This window comes from Amblyomma maculatum, chromosome 1 (assembly GCF_055883805.1).
Source record: "Amblyomma maculatum isolate TAMU_Amacu chromosome 1, ASM5588380v1, whole genome shotgun sequence".
Classification (NCBI taxonomy): domain Eukaryota; kingdom Metazoa; phylum Arthropoda; class Arachnida; order Ixodida; family Ixodidae; genus Amblyomma; species Amblyomma maculatum.
The window spans coordinates 251,158,898-251,177,759 of record NC_139344.1 but is presented as its reverse complement, the minus strand read 5'-3'; the positions used below and the strand labels follow the sequence as shown (position 1 = coordinate 251,177,759).

Below are 18,862 nucleotides of genomic sequence, written 5' to 3'. Positions count from 1 at the left end.
TTTTTTTTAACCTAATTCAACACAAATCCGGCATTTTAACGCGATAGTAACAATGGCCCCGTGTCGCAGAAAAGCCGGTGTCGGCGTAGTGGTTGTAACGCAAAAATCAGAAAGTAAAGAAGCAATAAAACTTTTCCGGAAACCCGCGGAGTCGAATACGATTCCTTCGATCGTAGTGCGAGGCGACCACGCAACCCCTCCGCTACAGAACCTTTCTTTTTTTATTCTTTTTTTGCCAGGCTTTGACAGACATCAAAATACATTGCAAAAAAAAAAGTAAAAGCCGCCAACTCCTACGAGTACAGCTTTGTCACGCTAAAATTCTCTAAGCGCAACCGAGGGCTCTAACCTTGGTAACCAGTCCCGGAAAAATATCTGAGTTTTCAATAACTCAGTAAACTTGTGAATAATTTCATGAAAGTGCACATGCGTGCAGGCCGCGCATCCACAGAACCACATTGCTTATCTCCAAATAAAGGTGTACCTATATAATGTACGCATTGTCTTATGACTGTTAGGTAATGTTTAGGTGCTTCATTAGAGAGAAACGAATTACATAAGTAATAGTTAAGCCAGTAGCAAAGAACATTTCCGCTTTGCTTACCTTCAATGCGGCGCTCAAAGGAGGAGTGAAATTTCACCCTGCACTAAATAAACAAGATAGGAGTGGAGAGTAATGAGAAGTATGTCGTTGCGAGGCTGAAGGGCATGAGAAGGTGATGCGAATATGGCCCGACAAAGCTATCGCTTTTAACTCTTACAGGCGAAGCTTAAGCGTCCTTCAATCTTTTTGTGGTTTCTCATTTTAGGAAATCTCAAACTGCCTCAACGTCTTTCCGCCGGATGTGACGTCTCATCTAAATTTCTTCGTTTTTTTTATCCAAACTATAGGTCCTTGAATGGCCTTAAGTATTCATTAATCGTAATTACACGTTCTTAATCTAATATTCAACACAAATCCGGTTTGTAATCCTATTTTTACGTTTTTGTACTATTTCGACGTTGTCTTGCCAGTGGATCCCGCAGCTGCCACCAATTTTGTGCCGGTGGGGTTATCACACAGTAGCCCACCGTCAACAGGGTTGTGCCAAGGAGTTGATAACGCAGCGCTCGTCACCCGTTTCGTGAACGAGGGCTGTCAGCTCCCTGGGCGGTAGCGATGAATCCAAGTCGGCGTTGGTGAGATGAAGAAAAGGCTTTATACACTATTTACAGGTATTTAAACAAGGATTTCGGCTCTGGGGCCGAAGGCTAACATAGCCATACGCGACTGTTCTCGCGCAGCGACGGCCGGGCAGATTCCGCCGCGTCCGCACTGTCAGGGGGCGAACTGCTCCCGATGGACGCTAGTGACGAACTCACACTCGGAGTCTCGAACGGAAGCACTTGAGACTCCGTCGCCGAGAACCGTTGACGCTCAAAATGGTCCAATCCGACGGCAGCACTTTCGCAGGGCCAATGGGAGAGCTTGCTGCGCTCTCGCTTCAAATATGCCGCGGGGCGAGAAGGGGTTCACCGTCAGGGCCACACGGCGCCATGCTGTCTGGATGCTCAGCTCATGTTGAAACACGTCGCTTCTCTCCCTTTGGTACGGCTCGCCTCCAGTGCACTGGTGCTTTGCAGAAAAGTATCCAGAGTTTGTGAAGGAGGCGTTCGCCGAAGAAGTTTGGCGTCCGGCTGAATTTCTGGACGGCTTTGGCCAGGCACAACAACGTCCGAACTGTTGACGCCCGGCGATATTTCGACATAGATTTGACATTTGTGGCTGTAAATTAATTACCTAATTAGTCTAGTCATACAGCTTGGCTTCTAGGTTCATTTTGTCTTCATCTATCTTATTCAATTATTCTTTTTCTTCTGTCTTTATTTTATCAAGCGCTAGCAGCGCGGACGCACAGTTCCTGCGTACACCCATGAGCGTAGAAAGGCTTTAGCGTAAATACTAAACAGAATCAATGTTCAAAGAGAAAGTATCCCTAGTTCACAAGTTTACAGACAGCCTATGCAAAATGTTCGCTCACATCTTTGTAGTTCCAAGATGTTCTGTAGTCGGAGAGTCGGTCAGTAGCGACGGGTGTACGAAATGAGCTGATCGCGGGTTCGAAAAGCTTGATTTTCCCAGAAAGGGTTGGTGCGACAGTGATTACCAAGAGATAATCTCCGCAGAGCACACTGGCATCATGGGCAACCGGGCTTACCTCTCAATTCCTCGGTCGGTTTTAGGTCGGTTGCGCCGCGCGCGCTCCTCAGTGACGTGGCCGGCCGGTCCAAGAGAATCATGTCGGATAATGTACGGAGGAGATGCCGTATCCTCTGCGCTATAAGAGGCAGCTTGTGACAACTGGGACTTCCGTGCTATTGCAATGGAGGATACTCTGCCGCCTCAGGCGAGTTGTTTTGAGGGAGAGGGCGTCGCTTCGTCACTCGTGCATGCAGCGTCCACCCATGCGCAGTCTGGCTCATATCCTTAGTTCTTTCGCCCGGGCTTTGTGGAGCTGGTCAAGGTGGGATAGGTGCAAATTTTCCGGAATGGCTTGATAAGCAGCTCTCGTTGGAGGCACCCTTGCACCTCCACCGTTGATATGGCCTTGTTCGTAGCCGATGTCCCCATATCGTCCATTGAAAGTTTATGTGAGTGATCCATTGAACCTGTTGTGGTCCTCCACGAGCTTCCCTATCGTGTTGTGGACGCCCATGCCTGGTAATCTGTCTGTGGGCGTATTGAGGGGAAGGTGAAGTGTGACCTCGTATTCAGTACGGATAAAAGCATCAAAAGCTCTAGAGAGATTCAAAGCTAAGCTACTTTTGTGTGACCAAGAGAAAAGGGGTCGAACATTTAGGTGAATTGTATCGCATGGCGTCCTGTGAGGGCAGACGGGGGCGGAATACCACCATATTGTGCGAGTATGATTGCCTCCCATGTGATACTCTCCCTCTAGCACTGGTTGAAGCAATCCATAATTTGTGTGATCGATTCGTCACCCAGATTATGGAGCATGGAGTTTGAGATCTTTACGTATATCTGGACCCTTCGTGGATGACACTGCTCGACCCCCTGTGCAGCGCCAGCCGCTCCAGGCTACTGGAAGACCTCGTTTCAACGCCGGAGCCTCGAGTGGCGAGAAGGGAGCGGTATGCGGGCGTGCACTGAGGGAGCGAGGGAAATACGAAGAAGGCGCCAGTGGGACGCAGTCGCTAGACGAACCTTGTGTGAAGAGAACGTGTTTAAAAGTGCTTATTTTCTAATCAATAAATTCAGTTGTTTGTTCATCGGGTTACTTTTATTCCTCAACGGCAACGTATTCACGACAAGACAAAAAACGCTGGTGTCGAAATCCAGAAAGAAAGCGAAGAGAAGAAATTTAGAACAAATAACCTGTGGATATTCGCCTTATTGTGGCCTTTCAATGCAACGAACAAGAAGTCTGCCCAACGCTTCCACATGAAGTCGTCTCAACTCCTGGTTATCTGAAGTAATTTCGGTGATCTACAATGATGCATGGTTCAACGATGGAGCACCTCTGCAAGAAACGGAAGGTCCTGTGCACTCAAGTTACCAAAATTATCAAGGAATGCCTTCGGTGACTCGACGAGCTAACGCAAGGCATTGCTAGCCCTGCACGCTCGGCTAACGTCTCTTCATGCTGAGCTAAACGCTGCAAACAGTCAGTTCGAGGAGTCACAGAGTACGAACAAATTTTCGAATGAAAAGATCGAGTGGTAACCGTCTTGGCAATGCTACAACAGTGTATCTCCAACACGGCTAGAAACTCAAGGACAACGCGGGAGAAAAATGCCGCCCATACAACGACTACCTGGCAGATTAGGGTCAAGCTGCAAAGCTCGAGCTCACGAAATTAACCAGACATCGACATGGCTGGCAGCCCTTGGTTTTGAACAAGTCGACAATAAATTGGCTGTGTTTTAGCTCTGGTTAAACCGGGTTGAATGGCTGCGCTTATGGTTCAGCATGTAGTGTACCTCATGGGGTAGCTTGAGATGTTTAGCTATGTAAAGACATGGCACACAAATGAACGACTAGTTTTCATTGAACGACGCCGTGTCCATGGTCCCCTGGCAGGAGCTGCCAGCTTGGGTCTCTCGTTTCACATGGGACGCCTATGTCAGAATGAGCCTGCTAGGACTCTGGCATTCACGTTACCCATATAAGCCACTAAGGGACGTTCACCGGTGGAGTGCGCGACTCTCTTGTAGCTTCCTGCGTGCAAACGTACGGGGCACAAAAGGTGGGGTCAGAGGAGCTCTCTGTGCCAATGGTCAAGGGACGTTCAGACGGCTTGGTTAAAGCCGTATTCGGCTCTGCTGCGGGTCAGGTCAAACGTGGATACGCGACGGGCTGAAACCTGGCGCAGTTTTGCTAACGCAATAAAAACGAAAAACTGTCATCTGTTGACAAGTTCTACTACCTGAAGGGATCTGTCACCGCCGGTGACGCCGCCGCTGCACTCGCCAGATATCCATCGACGGCACGATTCTACAGCGACGCCGTAGAGCTCTCCAAGAAACGCTTTGGAAACGAAGTCTTGAGCTTCTAATCCAAAAAGCACGAGAAGAATCTGACTGATGCCCAGCCAGTTAGTTCTTTGGACAATGAACGCGGACTTCGCCGCCTCTACGATGCACTGGCTGCACACACCAAAGGCTTAGAAACAATGTGCCGAAAGCAGGGCTCCGACTGTACATCGAGGTCTTCCAACGGACAGCCTACTCGAATTCAGCTGTAAATGAATCATCGAGGCTAGTTTCAGGGGCGGGAACGAGGAATCGACCGACGGCGTTTCGGGAAAGCTCGGACGCAAGTAACAAAGGTATACTGTGGCTTCCTTTTCACGACTCATTTCTTTCTTTAAATTCAAAGTCTAAAACCGAAAAATTTGGCTGTCTTAAAAAGCATATGGACTTGAAAAATTACTCTAGATCAACCGAAGCCCATGGAAATCGAACAAGCCCTTCCCAACCGCTACAACCCTGCATAAAAACGCAGCGAAAGAAAGATGTTTCTTTTGTTACTGCGAGGAGAATCCGACGCAGGAATGCGATGCCCAAAAAATGCATGACGGAAAGAAACGGTGTCTACAAGCTACAGGAAGGTGTTTCAAACGCACCCGAGGAGGGCATCGGTCAAGAATTGAAACGTGCTCATAAAATTCATGAAGTTCGGGAAGAAACATGCTACTACAACTTGTAGTCCGTCTTACTCGGTACCGTGCAAAAGGGAAGCAACTAACAGAGTGACGCGCAAGTTTGCCTTGAAGCTGTATTAGGAGCAGAATCCGCTTCCGCGAAGACTATCTAACATCAAACGGCGTGTCCTGAAAACCTGGGCGCAACTGCAAGCCCTTTTCGATGGTGGAAGCCAACGCTCATAACTAACATCTGATCGTCAAAGAGACTCGGATGCAAATTTCTTGGCGATGAAAGGCTAACTTTCGCAGACTTTGGCGGCCACCGAGAAGAGTGTTTATGAGAGTAATGGTGCAAGTAGAAACTAAACGGGGGATGACATACAAAGTAGAGGTTCCGGAGATCTCCCGCGATATTAACAGGCATGAGAATGCTCGCATATAAGCCCACCGATTTCAGCAACGAAAGAGGGCCTGGAGATATTACGCTTCTCATAGGATCCCATCATATTTAGGAGCTAACGACCGGCCGATCCACCAAGATCGACGAAAAACTGAGAGCAGTTGAAACGGCTGTGGGTTGGACCATTCAAGGACCAGTTCAGGGCATGCACGAAGGACCCTACTGCATGCAAACGGTTGCCCTGAGAACATCGGTAATGAAAGAAACGCAACTGACATACGAAATTCTGGACCTTAGAATCGATTGGGATAAATGGCAATGAACAAAACACCGTAACAAATGCTGCTGTGGAGGCTTTTTTTAGGACACAGTACAGATGAAGATCGTAGACGAATGACAGTGGCGCAAACCTTGTATTTCACATGCCGCATCAGGTTGTAATCCGCGACGCTCACAGGCTACACGTGGTTTTCGACGCCGCATTTCACGATAGGTGAGCAAAATCTAAATGATAACCTGGAAAGTGGACCAAACTCAAGGACTGACCTTGTGGGCATGCTGTTAAACTTCCGCAGGCACAATGCATGTAACTCTAATAGCGGACATCAAGCAGGCTTTTTTTTTTTTTTTTTTTTTTTTTTGCAAATTGCAGTGAGATCGGACAAAGACGCCCTGCGCTTCTTGTGGTATGAAAAGAAGTCTGAGCCAGGTGGATTCCTTCCATCAATCTTGACATGACGCACGAAGAGAGTACCACTCTGCAAGTCCGTTCTTACTCTCGGCCGCTCTCCAACATCACCTAAAGAGCGCAGAAGAGCAGTTCCCGATCACTGCAAACCGACTGCAACGTAGCCTTTATTTCGACGACATACTGATCGGAGCCGAAAACGAACAGGCCGCAATGAACATGTATAACGAGTCTAATGCAATTTTCGGGGCGGCCTCAGTGCATTTTCACAAATGGGCATCTAACAGTGAACAGCATGTGTCAGGTATTTGAGCAAGACTCGAAGGGAGCCAAGCCCCTTGGCTACCTCACGTGGGAATCAAGTACGGACATGTTAATCTCCTGCCCTTGCACCGACAGAATCGTAATGACAGAACCACCTACCATTCGATACGTCCTGCGAACCACCGCGCGGATTTACAATCACCTAGGGTGGCTATCCCCTTTCATCGTACGAGCCAGGATGCTATATTCCAACAACTTTGGCGCCTGAACATCGGATGGGGTGAAGCTCTGCCCGAGGGAATCGCGGCGGAGTGGTCAAATTGGACTGACGAACTCCCGTACCTCCCCGATGTCAAGGTATAGCACGATTCTACAGAGCAAAAGCAAGCAGAGACGCAGCAGCCAGCTTGCATATTTTTGAGGATACGAGTAACGAAAAAAGTGCCTTTGACGTAAAAAACAATTGAATCTGTTTAATCGCAGATGTACACAAAAACTTCAAGACAAACTATATATATATATATATATATATATATATATATATATATATATATATATATATATATATATATATATATATATATATATAAACTTAAAGTAGGTGACACACGGTGGAAAAAACAAAACTTTATTCCGACGTTTCGGCCGGGGTCCTATATATATATATATATATATATATATATATATATATATATATATATATATATATATATATATATATATATATATATATATATATATATATATATATATATATATTGACACGCCGCATTTTTTATCTTCCCTCTGTGCTGATCGCGAGCGTGTGCCTCCTCGAGGCGAAGAAACTGAAGTTCTGTCAAAGCGGGCCTGCTAGTTTCCTGCCGCACTGTGACTTCTGTTATTCCTGTGTCCCGCGGTGACTTCTGATCAGAGACTTCACAACGTGACATTTGGTGGAGGTGCTGGGTAAGATGGTGGCGGCCTCGCAGTACGAGAAAATTGTAGAGGCGCGAATCCAGGATCAAGCCCTCGAAGCCGTCGGCTACTCTGATGGGTAGGCGTAATCTCGATGGTAGGAGATCCTTGAGGGCTGGAGTCTCGGCTGGTTGGAGGTGTTCGGAGCATGCGTTGCGTTACCCAGCAGCTCCACCAAATGTCACGGTGTGAAGTCTCTGATCAGAAGTCACCATGTCAAAAAATACATGCTGCAGTTTCTGGTCGTCGCCCCAGCGATTGTACTGGGCTACTCGCTCAAATTTATCTAGCCAGTCTTCCAAGCCTTTCCCGGCGACGACCCGGAAGACTGGCTAGATAAATTTGAGCGAGTAGCCCAGTACAATCGCTGGGGCGACGACCAGAAACTGCAGCATGTATTTTTTTCGCTCGACGGTGCAGCTCGTACATGGTTTGAAAATCATGAAACTACTATCACAACGTGGAGTTCCTTCAAGGACCAGTTCCTGCAAGCTTTCACCACCGTTTTTCGGAAAGAACGCGCCGAGCTGCTCCTACAGACGAGAGTTCAGCTCCCTAACGAGAGCGTCCTCGTTTACTTCGAGGACATGACGAGGCTATTCCGTCGCGCTGATCCAAACATGTCCGAAGAAAAAAAACTTCGCTATCTCATGATGGGAATTAAGGAACAGATCTTCGTTGGATTAGTGCGATGTCCCCCCAAGACCATCGGGGAATTTGTATCCGAGGCCACTACCATTGAGAGGGCTCTAGAGATGCGATCTAAGCACTACGAGCGGCCGTCCATCCCTATTGCTGCCGCCATCGCGGACACTGGTAGCACTGACGTGCTCCGTGAGACCATACGGGCCATCGTACGCGAGGAGCTGCAAAAACTATTTTCGACGGCAGCACCCTCTCAAGTATCCAGCCTTTCTCAGATGGTTCGGGAAGAGGTCAACCAGGCACTCAACCCACCCGAGCCCCTCCCGACAATGCCACCACAGCAGGCCATGACCTACGCCGCAGTCACTCGTCGTGCCTGTCCACCTCCCAGTCAGCACCAAGCAGCCCCTGCATACACTCGTCAAGCACCTCCCGCTCCAATTTCTCAGGTGCGTCCACGCAAAAGCGACGTCTGGCGCACTCGCGATAATCGCCCGCTGTGCTTCCACTGTGGCGAAGCTGGTCACCTGTTCCGCGATTGCTGTTACCGACGAATGGGTCTGCCGGGATTCAGCGCCGACGCGCGAAAGCCGCAGCGTGGTGAACGACCCCCTGCCATTGACGCGTACTTGGCTGAATCATCCGGAACGCCCTATGACTACTCGCGGTCGCCTTCACCGCGCCAATACTCCTCTCAGACACGTGGTAATGCCGGCCTGACGCGGGTCCGCTCCCCTAGCCCCCATCGGGAAAACTAGACGCGGCAACCTTTGGAGGGAAGGTTGCTCATCGACGAAATTCTCAAGCTCCTCCACCGCTGCAACCGGATGGCCACTCCGTTTCACGACGACACGACGCGCCCTACAATGATCCGCTGCCTCGGCGCTCCAGTTCTCCGACGACACGAAATCAGCTAGTACCACACCGCAGCCGTGACCGGACCCCGCGACGTTCCGGCAACACCACAGCCGTAACCGCCGACCTGAACATTTCAGTGGACGGAACCGACGTGACAGCGCTTGTGGATACCGGCGCCGATTATTCTGTGATGAGTGGGCCTTTCGCCGCCACTCTGAAAAAGGTGACTACACCCTGGACAGGCCCACAAATTCGTACCGCCGGAGGCCACTTGATAACGCCGACCGATACCTGCACTTCTAGGGTAACTGTGCAAGAAGAAACATACTTAGCGACCTTCGCCGTACTTGTCCAGTGTTCCCGCGACGTCATCCTTGGCATGGATTTCTTAGCAGAGAATGGAGCCGTTATCGACCTGCAGACTAAATCAGTGACCTTATTGACTGAGAACGCAATACACAGTGCTTCAGAGCGACCGACAGCACTGCACATCCTTGATGATCACGTCACTATTCCGCCCCGTTCCAGCGTGATGACGTCTGTGGCTGCGAATACACTGCGAAACTTTGAAGGTGTCGTGGAGAGTAAACAGATCTTACTTTTCGAACGCAGTCTTGCTGTAGCCAGAGGAGTCATTCGCCTCGATGACGGCAAAGCAGACGTCCTACTCACAAATTTTGGCGGTGAGCACCAGCATTTAAGCACTGGGACTGTAGTGGCCCATATTTGCGGTATCACGCATGTTCGAAAAGCCTCTGGACTTGCGACGCTGTCATTGACCGATATGGAGAGGCCTACCACCGATTTACACTTCGACATTAACCCTGCGCTTTCTCAACTGCAGCATCGCCAAGTGAACCAGCTCCTCCAGCGCTATCGGGCGACCTTCTGCAACTCTTCACGTGTTGGCAGAACCGATCTCGCCAAGCATCGCATTATTACGGATGATACCGTGCCACCTCTCAGACAGTCACCTTACCGAGTGTCTCCGACTGAACGCGCTGCTATCACCCGCCAAGTGAAAGAGATGCTTCGCGACGATGTCATCCAGCCCTCGCGGAGTCCATGGGCTGCACCTGTCGTTCTTGTGAAGAAAAAGGATGGTACGCTGAGGTTTTGTGTGGATTACCGCCGGCTAAACAAAGTTACAAAGAAAGACGTCTATCACCTGCCACGCATCGACGATGCTCTGGATCGTCTCTGCTCCGCGAAATATTTCTCTTCAATGGACTTGAAATCCGGATACTGGCAAATAGAGGTAGATGAGAGGGACCGCGAGAAAACGGTGTTTATTACTCCGGATGGGCTCTACGAGTACAAGGCTATGCCCTTTGGTCTCTGCTCTGCTCCGGCTACTTTCCAACGGCTTATGGACACCGTACTTGCAGATCTCAAGTGGCAGACATGTCTCGTTTACCTTGACGACGTTGTGGTCTTCGCTCCAACGTTCGAGGAGCACCTTCGGCGCCTTGAAACTGTTTTGCAAGCCATAACATCCTCTGGCCTTACGTTAAAGAACGAGAAATGTCATTTTGCTTATACGGAGCTCAAGTTCTTGGGGCACGTCGTAAGCCACGCTGGTGTCCTGCCGGATCCAGAGAAAACGACAGCTATTTCCAACTTCCCTCCGCCCAAAGACCAGAAAGCTGTTCGACGATTCCTTGGCTTATGTGCCTACTACCGGCGCTACGTCAAAGATTTCGCTCGACTCGCTGAGCCCCGAACACGTCTGACAAAGACAGAGACGCCTTTCACTTGGGACGCACCACAGGAACAAGCATTCAAAGAGCTTCAACGCCGCCTACAAACACCTCCCATATTGGCTCACTTCGACGAAAACGCCGACACGGAGCTTCACACCGATGCAAGCAACATAGGCCTGGGCGCTGTTCTAGTTCAAATCCAGGGCGGCCAAGAACGTGTAATCGCTTACGCCAGTCGCTGTCTTTCTAAAGCGGAATCGAACTATTCCGCAACAGAGAAAGAATGTCTAGCCATTGTGTGGGCGACGTCGAAGTTCCGGCCATACCTTTACGGGAAACCATTCAAGTTAGTAACTGACCACCATGTCCTATGCTGGCTTTCAACCCTAAAGGACCCTTCAACCCGTCTTGTAAGATGGAGTCTACGATTACAGGAATTCGACATAACTGTCACGTACAAATCTGGCCGTCAGCATTCGGACGCAGACTGCCTCTCACGGGCCCCTGTAGATCCCCCCGCAGATGAAATTCCCGATGAGGCCGTACTGCTAAATGCCATCAGCACAAAGTGCCTCGCTGAAAGACAATCTGCAGATCCCGAACTTCGTCACATCATGGACTATCTAAACGGTGCATGTACAACCGCTCCGAGAGCTTTCAAGCGTGCTCTGTCATCGTTATGTGTGCGCAATGGTGTCCTCATGAAGAAAAACTTTTCCGCCAGCCAAACGCCGTACCTGATTGTTGTACCTATGTGTCTACGTGATGAAATCTTACAAGCTTGCCACGATGAACCAACCTCTGGACATTTGGGAGTCACCCGCACGCTTGCAAGGCTCAAGGAAAAGTACTACTGGCCTCGACTTCACTCAGACGTTTCACACTATGTGAAAACGTGTCGAAACTGTCAGCGTCGTAAGGTGCCGCCGACTAAGCCCACCGGACTCTTGAAGCCAATAGACCCACCGTCGAGGCCTTTCCAGCAGATTGGCATGGACATGCTGGGACCATTTCCCCTTTCACACTCCGGTAACCGGTGGGTCATTATTGCCACGGATTACCTTACACGATACGCGGAAACCTCCGCTCTACCCAACGGTACTGCCTTAGAGGTTGCAAATTTCATCAATTGCGTTGTCCTGCGCCATGGCGCACCGGAGATTTTGATTACTGACAGAGGAGCCGCATTTACAGCCGAATTGCTGCAGCAGATTTTAATTCACAGTCATACTGAACACAGGAAGGCAACACCTTACCATCCTCAAACGAACAGCTTGACCGAACGCTTGAACAAAACACTCGCTGACATGCTCTCAATGTACGTTGACGTAGAGCACGTGGGATGAAGTGCTCCCGTACGTTACCTTTGCATACAATACAGCGGTCCAGGAAACAACGAACATGACACCTTTCCGTCTGGTCCATGGCCGTGAAGTGACCACAATGCTTGATGCCATGTTACCACATCTAGACGACGGCAACCAACAAGCAGATGTTCACACCTTTCTGCACCTCGCCGAAGAGGCCCGTCAGCTGGCCAGGCTGCGAATTCAGAATCAGCAACGCCGCGATGCCCAACGATACAACCTCCGACACCGTGACGCCCGGTACACAGCTGGAGACCGTGTCTGGGTTTGGTTTCCTGTACGTCGACGAGGCCTCAGCGAGAAACTGCTGCGTCGTTACTTTGGCCCGTACAAAGTGGTAAGCCAAGTTGGGGACCTAAACTATGAGGTTGTTCCTGATGGATTTAAAAAGTCCCGACGCTCCACGCTCCCGGACGTGGTCCACGTGGTCCGCCTGAAACCGTATTACGACCGATAGTGCTGACTCTTTCTGTGCGTGAGCAACTGCCCTTCGTGCAATGGCTTTTTTTTTTTTTATCTCTACCCACACTCCCAGCATCGGGACGATACTTCTTGCACCCGGGGGGGCAATGACACGCCGCATTCTTTATCTTCCCTCTGTGCTGATCGCGAGCGTGTGCCTCCTCGAGGCGAAGAAACCGACGTTCGTCTCCTCGAGGCGAAGAAACTGAAGTTCTGTCAAAGCGGGCCTTCTAGTTTCCTGCCGCACTGTGACTTCTGTTATTCCTGTGTCCCGCGGTGACTTCTGATCAGAGACTTCACACCGTGACAATATATATATATATATATATATATATATATATATATATATATATATATATATATATATATATATATATATATATATATATATATATATATATATATATATATATATATAAATCGGCATTAACATTTTAATGTCTTAAATAAGGAGGAGGTTACAGAACATTCACAGTAAACATAACATGCAAAGCAGTGATAACGGAATTCAGTCTCACGTAGTCCCATAGTTTGTGGCTTTTACGTGGGCACGGGCCACCAACCACCGCGGGTTCGAGCGTCGTCGTGTTGCCGCCAAAAGGCGCCAATAGAAAAGCCAGTGGGACGCCGGGACGGAGCTGCGGCCCAGCGACAGTGATAAGCCGCCCAACACCACTCCGCCGCGAGGCGGGATAAAGGGAAAGGAGAACAACAACAGGGGAACGGGCGGCGACCGCGCAAAGCCCGAATCCGACAAGTTACAGCCGTTTTCTGCACGGGACGAGCACAGTAGCTACAAGTGTCAAAATGCTGCAAATTTACAACTATTGCCACTATACATGGGCGCAAGGATGGAGAACAATGTATATTCTAGGCGCTATAGTCTCACTGCAGTCTGCATAAAAAAATAAAAAAGAGGCACTCAAATTTGCGACATGTCGCCCAAGTCGGGGAGAAAAGTCTCTACGTGCTCACGACGAGTTTTCTTTTTTTGCCTACTGGAAATTATATTGACTGCTTAACGCACTGTTCTGATCTTTTCCAGCGCAGCGTTTCGCGCCGTTTTGGCAAAGGTTTGACTTTCCTTGAAGTTTGAATAGCTTTTTTTTTTTTTTTTTGTCAGCTGTTCGGCAGTTTAGGCCTTCACTGCAGCATTCAAACTCGTTTTCTGTACGCGCGACTTGTCCTTACGATTCCCGCTGCTTTCAAGGCGTTTTTGCCCATTTGAAAACATTAGGCAGCAGCGTTCCACTTATTCGATTTTGCATGGTGTAATTGTTTGACAATCTCATTTTTTTTTTCTCGCGTCCTCACTAAAAAATCATTCCAAGCATTTGAATGCCTTCTGGTTTCCGGAGGCATGATGTAAAAGCTATACAAGTGTGCATACTGTATTAACTCCCGTAATACACCCATCTAAAAAAAAAAAAAATGTCAGATTGAGGGAGGGTTCATTATGCTGGAAGGGGCAAAACTTGGCTTTTTTTTTTTTTTTTTTAAATCGTCCATCCTTGCATTCATCAATTAACGAAAGCACGCGGTAAGCCGCGATCATGACGTTGGCTTTTAACACAACAGGTTTGCCGCTAGCACGCATTTCAATGGTTTCATGACAGTGGACGGCGCACGCCCTAATCGCGGCGTGATACAGCGAATGTCCTGACACCTTCAATGCAGACTTGCACAGCCGAACAAGTCGAGAAAGCTACCGCCGGAACTCTGCCTCCCCCCCCCCCCTGCCCCCCTCCAAGAGCGTAGGAGCTAACCAAGCTAACCTCAAAAGGTAAACATGCCGTGACATCGCTGCACAACTACTTGACGCGTTGCCAAGAGATGCGCTGTGGGCTGCGTCGTCACGAAACGTAGGTAACGTAGGGACGCACTAATTATATTTTTTAATTCTCTGCGGCAAATGCGTGCGCGTGCTTGTGTGTATGTGTGTGTGTGTGGGGGGGGGGGGGGGTCACTTGATGCATTACGCGAGTAAGTAAATACGGTATATCGTGTCACTCGGTCAACCTCTATGTCCTTTTTGTCCAAGTTCATCAAATGGAATGTTTCAAAAAGCTTGGGTTTCTTAAACTTTTCGGTTTTTTGTTCGATGATTTGGCCCGTTGAATTATGCTCCAAGTGATCATAAAGTCTATCTAGTAAGTGCCAAAGAAAGTTTACCTTTCCTTTCCTTTGCAGACCGAGTTTCCCATCGAACCTGTCTGGCAACAGTTTTTCAACAGACGCTCGAAAGCATTACCTTGGACAGAGGTAAAGTTTCTTCTTTTTCTTTGATCCTGCCACACTTCGACCTTTACTGCACACTTATCAGCAGCTCATACGATGGCTTCAAGGTACTTATTTTTGCTATTTTGTCAATAGCACTCTCGCGGTCCTGTGCTCAGCCATTAAGCCATCAATCAGTTGGTTGACCACACTAATCTTTATGTGCAAAACATCATGCAGGTTCACTGGCAAATAATGGCAGTGCCTTCATACTGTGTTCTTCGGTCATGTAGTCCTCTCTCGTGTTTTTGAGACAGCGTCACTGTAACAGATGATTATGTGCTTCCAGGTTCAAAACAACTCCGTTTTGTTCATTTAAATTGGCTTGAGAGAACAGGACATGGATGTCTCGAAGACGCCAACTGCACGCCTAACACGATTATCAAATGTTTTAAATATGAGCCGAAGCAAACAGAATCTGCGACATTCTGTCCCTCCACGTTCGCACTGCCTATTTTCGCAGCACTATTCACTTCAACAATCAGCCTTCAACTCATCAGCACTTCCACGAGCCATCAGATTATGGAATAACCTGCCAGACATTATCGCTTCTCTCCCTAATCTAGAAGAGTTCCATCGCCAACTCATCACATCATATCACTGAGCCTTCATTTTGCCTCATTTGTCTTATATATAGATTTTTATTAAATTTGTTGCAGCTGTTAAATGTCTTGATGGGTTTTATTTACTCGTGTTTGCCTATGTACTCTTTCCGGTTTTTTTTTTCCTTACCATTTTTTTTTTTTTTTAAGCGCCATTCGGGGCACTGTGTGCCGCTTGCTTTTTATTGTGCTTAATCTGTGTGTGTACCATTGTGCTTTAATCTGTGTCGCGTATTTCTTTTTCTTAATGATATAATAATTTCCGCGTCGTATTATTTTTTTTTTGTTCATATATTAATTACCTTTGTATTTTTTGCCTGTTTCCTTACATTTTATGTATATATTGCACTGTATAGATTTTGCCCCCCTTACACAATGCCTAATGGGCCTGTAAGGTATTTTCAAATAAAATAAAATAAACAATCAAAGCAGAGAAGCTTTCAGTGTTTCTCTTCTTATCAGAAAGTATTCAGTGATCTCGACTACTGACAGCAGTCGGTGCAGCTTGTGGTTCTGCAACCCCCGACTGCTGTCAATAAGGAGAAAAGTTTTCCAACTGATTTGTTTACTCACAAGGCAGCCACCTCCTTTTATTTTGACAAGGACGGAATGCCACCGAATCTCCGCGATGGCATACTCAAGTTGGGGTTCAAAAGATAGTTGAGCGCCGGCAAATATTTCAGGTGTTCTGTACACATGCAATGCCTTCATCTAGCTTGTCCATATTTGACCTAATACGAAGCTATAGTAAGCTAGGAACAGCTGAAGAAATGCTTTTCTTCACAAAGCACACTGCTTAAAAAATGATTGTTAAAACGGATTTCACGGACGCTTCTTTTGCAACTTTACCATTTGAACGGCATTCTCTCAGAAAATCTGCCACTGTCAGAAAACGTGAGTTTGTCCAGTAACTTTCCAAGATCTGCAACAATCGATCGGCATATGGTCAATTCATAGCGTTCTATATACATCTTCTGGTGCTTGGGCGATCACGTTGCCTGATGCATGCAGCTTCCTCTTTTCTGTACTTCTGGAACCTTCTCCCGCTTTTTTACCATAGTTTCGAAGCACGTAACACTGCTTTGCTCGGGACCCAAGTTGTTATTTTTTTTTTTTTTCAGTTCGCGACACTTCTCAAAACAATAAATGGAGTTAGGAGTTCAGAAGGAGATTCGTGGGCTGTCATATTCCATCATTTATTTCTTCTTCTAAAGCTTAGATTTTGATGTCCCGAATCGCATTATGCGGGCCTTGTACCGAATGAATTTTTTTTTTGTTCGTGTCAATCTGAAAGAATGTTCCTTTTTAAGAAAGGCTTCTTTCGCCCTGCCCTTCAGCTTCCTTGTACTGACACCTGCATTAAGCACAAAACCTCTTAAGCGTTTGCATTTTCAGCCTCAATAACCCGTTCGACCTGCCGACCTTCAGATACAAAGCTTGCCAGCTCATTTTTTACATTGGCTTAAGCAAGATGTAAATTAGGAGTGCAGAAATCAATAAAAGGTAAGTGTGCCGAAGACACACACGCACGCACACACAAAAACATCCTGCGCCTATTAGGTTCTGCTTGCAGTCACCTTCGACATAAAGAACAACTGGAGACTTTCCACTGGGTAGCCACATGGAAGATGCTTGGAAGCTTTCTGACGTGTTGCGGTAGACTTCACACGAACTGAAAATTCAACAGCCACAACAGTTCCAAGATTGGTCTCACGGGAGTACCATGCAAAAGGAAGGTTCAGCGTTGAAAAGTCTTGCTCTTCTTTCAAAAGCCGTTTCACTTTCCGCTGAAAACCCATCTGAAGGTATCCTGGTCAAAGTTCACCTTCACAGGTCCATTGAAGTGGCGACTCCTGGCTATTTCTTTTTCTTTTTTCTATATGAAACTTCTTCCTAAGAAGTGTTCAGTCACTGTTGCGATGGCTTGTTGGTGTTTAAATTGGCGCTGACAGGCCGCGTTCAAGCATTCCTTTGGCTCCAAGGTTAGCAAGATGTCTGAAAAAACAAACAAAATAAGCAAGTTACGCCAGGTGTGTGACACTTCTGAATTAAAACAAGAATACCTAATTGCATGTCAATATTGCATTGTTCAATTACTGCTAAAATAACGGGCCTGTTCAAGAACCAGACCACTTTATTTTCTCCCGAGGACTTTCTCGTCAGCTGTCAGCAAAAAGGAAATAACATCGGGGTAAAACATCTTGTCTTCTTTGTGACGATCGAAAATTTAAACGGGAAATGTGAAAACCGGTTAGTTTCTATGGGCTTGGGGACTCAATTACACACACGCACACGCGCACACACACACGCACGCACGCACACACACACACACACGCGCACGCACGCACGCACGCACGCACGCACGCACGCACGCACGCACGCACGCACGCACGCACGCACACACACACACACACACACACACACACACACACACACACACACACACACACACACACACACACACACACACACACACACACACACACACACACACACACACACACACACACACACACACACACACAGGGTGTTTCAGGGAAGACTAAGTAATATTAGAAAATAGAAGCTTCAAAACAGACAAAATATTTGCAGGAACACACACTCTGCCCCAGCGGACATACCATGCTGCAAGATGCCGCTAATTATTCTTGCAATTAACAAATATTCAATAATTAACATTCCTAGTTCCGTGGTTAATATCAATGGGCTGCTTGATCCCATGAACGAGATGATGCCATAACAGTTCTTGAAACGAAGAAAAATTCGTTTTCTAGTCATGCGGCTCGATGAAATCCGACGCTTTTTTCCGCACGCAACCGAAATTGAGCGCACAAGGAGCGCCGGCGAAACGTCCGCTGGTGACGCGCGCAGCGCGCAATTTTAAACGCATGTGCAAGTTCTTTCCTTCCTCCATGGCATGTGCTAATTTCCCCGGATAGAAAGCCTCGGCGTTTTGCTTGGACCGCGGCCGGCGTAATCGCATGCTTCGTCACTCGACGTGAGAAAAAGGATAGTCATCGTCAGCTATAACAACGTCGCTTTGAAAACACTGATAAGCTCAGGCCTGGCGCTCTGCCTGTCTGGCTACCTTCGGAAGGAACTTTTTTTTTTTTTTCCCTTTTAAATTAATCGCTAGCATTGGGAAATACATAACGCCACGCCTCTGTGACAACGTGCATATGGCTGTTTAACGCTAAACGGTCCGGTATATTGACATGCATTGCATTATTTGTGTCGGGCGTCTATTTCTTTTACGCGGTATTGCCTTAACAGCTAAAACAAACGACAATGTTTTCGTAAGTTGAAAAGATTGCTGAAAACCTTTGGTATTTTCGCTGTATACTGCTTGGCACAGGCTAGCTCGATACGGTCGCTGTGTGTTGGATCACACACGTCTCATGTTTTACTAACTAGTAGGCCTTGACGGCCGATGTTTTAAGCATGCATGTTGCCTGTATAACAGTCAGGAATAAACAGAATTGGTTGACTTTA

At 47.7% G+C, this 18,862-nt stretch overlaps 2 long non-coding RNA genes across 3 annotated transcripts in view; one reads left to right on the top strand and one right to left on the bottom strand.

Annotated features, from left to right (window-relative positions):
- LOC146206217 (uncharacterized) overlaps nucleotides 1-18,862 on the top strand; it is a 308,042-nt gene that overhangs the window by 166,798 nt on the left and 122,382 nt on the right. For both annotated transcript variants that reach the window (XR_014704391.1, XR_014704392.1), the window contains one exon: nucleotides 14,682-14,753. This is a non-coding gene — a long non-coding RNA (uncharacterized LOC146206217). The remainder of the gene's footprint in view (nucleotides 1-14,681; nucleotides 14,754-18,862) is intronic.
- Nucleotides 15,931-18,862, bottom strand: part of LOC146206202 (uncharacterized) — a 542,419-nt gene continuing 539,487 nt past the window's right edge. The window contains exon 6 of the long non-coding RNA XR_014704390.1: nucleotides 15,931-17,365. This is a non-coding gene — a long non-coding RNA (uncharacterized LOC146206202). The remainder of the gene's footprint in view (nucleotides 17,366-18,862) is intronic.